This window comes from Narcine bancroftii, chromosome 9 (genome assembly GCF_036971445.1).
Source record: "Narcine bancroftii isolate sNarBan1 chromosome 9, sNarBan1.hap1, whole genome shotgun sequence".
Lineage (NCBI taxonomy): Eukaryota > Metazoa > Chordata > Chondrichthyes > Torpediniformes > Narcinidae > Narcine > Narcine bancroftii.
The window spans coordinates 108,600,316-108,602,856 of NC_091477.1; positions in this window are offsets into that span (position 1 = coordinate 108,600,316).

Consider the following 2,541-nt stretch of genomic DNA (forward strand, 5'->3'; position numbering starts at 1 on the left):
TAGAACTTGTGACAATTCAATTCTGAGCCAGATAACTGTGACTTTGGAGTAGGAGAGGCACCCACAAAGAACTCAATCCTATCAACTTCCTCAAAAATTTCCCCCTTCTACAAAAATCACTTGGGCTACTGTAATACCAGTCTTCCTCTCCATCTCAAAAGTCAAATGCCCTTACTGTGATTTACTATAGACCAGTGTTTTTCAAATTATCCCTAAACTCACATTCCACCTTAAGCAATGCTCTACCATAAGTGCTCTGTGATTAGTCTGCGATTGCTTAAGGTATGCAAGTGGAAAGAAAAAAATTTGAAAACCAGAGTGTTAATTGTATCGCATTGACTCGTTATGTGCACGGTTTCAGAACTCCAAAGGAAATGGGCCAATGACAATTTTCCTCAAGCAAAATAATTTCCATAATAATTGGGTCTAGAGCAGTGGTTCGCAACCTTCCCTTCCACTCACATACCACCTTAAGCAATCCCTTACTAATCACAGAGCACTTATGGCATAGGGATTGTTTAAGGTGGAATTTGAGTTTAGGGAGGCAGTTTGTAAACTACTACTATAGACAACGAACTCCACAGCAACCAAGAATAATTCTCCCCTTACTCAGTCTATTGCAAGTAGGCTATCCCTTCCCCAGTTTTACCATCTTGTGTATCTGTTCTCAAAATGAGGCTTTACACTCCAGAACATTTGAAATATCCTCTTTTTTTTTCAGGAGGTTTAGCTTCCCATCTGTGGTTCGGAGACTTCACTTGTATCTCATCCATTTCCCGCACCTCAGCTCTCATCTGTCCCCGTGCCCCCCACCCCCACCCACCCCGCCACCCAGACAGTACAGTGATTCCTTGGTCCACAGAGTCCATTCACTCTATTGCTTTTGCATCCAACAAATCATTCTTTGACATAGCGGTTGCAATGCAATCCCACCACCAGTTCCCATTAGCTCCTATCTGAACAGTGACATATTTTGTTTTCAATTTGCCTACCGTAGAAACAGACCTCCAGCAAATGCCAACTCACAAAACTTGGAAACACCTGGACATCAAAAAAGCATTAACCAGATGCTCTTTATTGTCTGTAGTTCAGCATTCAACACCATCATTACAGGCAAACCCTCCCCAGTTCTCCCATCATCAAGAAAATCTACAAGGAACACTGCCATCGAAGAGCACCAGCAATCATTAAGGATCTACATCAGCCAGCACACATTCAGTTCTTGCTGTTACCATCAGGAAAGAAGTCTTGGTGCTACAAGGTTCAGGAATAGCTGATACACCTCCACTATCAGACTCCCCAATAACAAACTCAATCAGGAACTCATTTCAGGTCTCTTACTGTACTTTTGCACTTTATTGCACAGTTTGTTTACATGTGTACATTAGAGAACAATCTTTTTGCACTATTAGTAAGTGGTAATTCTGCCTCAGCTGCAGGAAAAAGAATCTCAGGGTTGTATGTGATGTCATGTATGTACTCTGACAATAAATTTGAAATCCCTTCCCCCTCCCCCCCCCCCCACCCCCAACCAGGAACCATTCTCTCCTTAGGCCCTTTTACACAAAGCTTGAAAGCCAGATTTTCTCCACCTTTGAGCTCTGGGTTTAAAAGAAATAGAAGGCTGAATTGGGGGGGGGGGGGGGGGGGTCCGAACTCACCCATCTTCGATCTGCCAAAAGGAGTACTGCCAGCTGTGGAGCATAGCCCTCTGTGACCAATCTAAAATGGTACACCCATCTTGCCAGGTTAAAACAGGAAGGGCTGATGATGTCATGAGCCAGCGACAAAAGTGTGGGAAATTCAAATTCATTTTGAGTGCGCAACAGTGACACTTTGGGATGCGTATGCTTTACATCACAGTTGATGCAACCTCCTTTGCTTCTGGAAGCCAGCTTGCAGTCTGAACCATCTGACAGAGCCAGCTTTTTTGTGAAAACTCAAGCAGCTTCCCAAGACGGGTCATGTCTATGGAGATGGTGCGACTCTGCAGTCTAAAAAGACCTCGACTCCCTAGTTCAATGATTGCTTCTGACCCATCCCTCATGGGACCTAGGTACTTCCCACTGCAATTGCAGGAGATGCAACATCTGTCCCTGCACCTATTCCCTGGCTGCCAATCTTAAAGAGCCCTTTCAGGGCCATCTGTGATTCACCACAACAGTATGAACACAGAATTATCCAATGTCAGGTAATGAACCCACATTTCTTCCTCTCTTCTTCTGATCCACCCAGGACCTCTCATATATCATCCTTTTCACTCCATCACCTAGTTTATTTTCCCTCCCCACCTATTTGCTTCTATCCCACCACACACTAACCCCACACGGTTTCCCTCCCTCCTGTTCTCATCTGCCCACCATCTCTCCTTCATCCTCATCACTATACCTTTCAAAATCAGATTCCATTTGTTCTTCTTCGCACATCCCTGCCAGCTTCTGTCACTAGCTCCACCCTTCCTTTCCCATCCAGTCTCCCCGAACGAATCCAAGTGCGAAGGCTCCATCACCCTTCTCACTTGGATTCATTTGTCAGATTCTA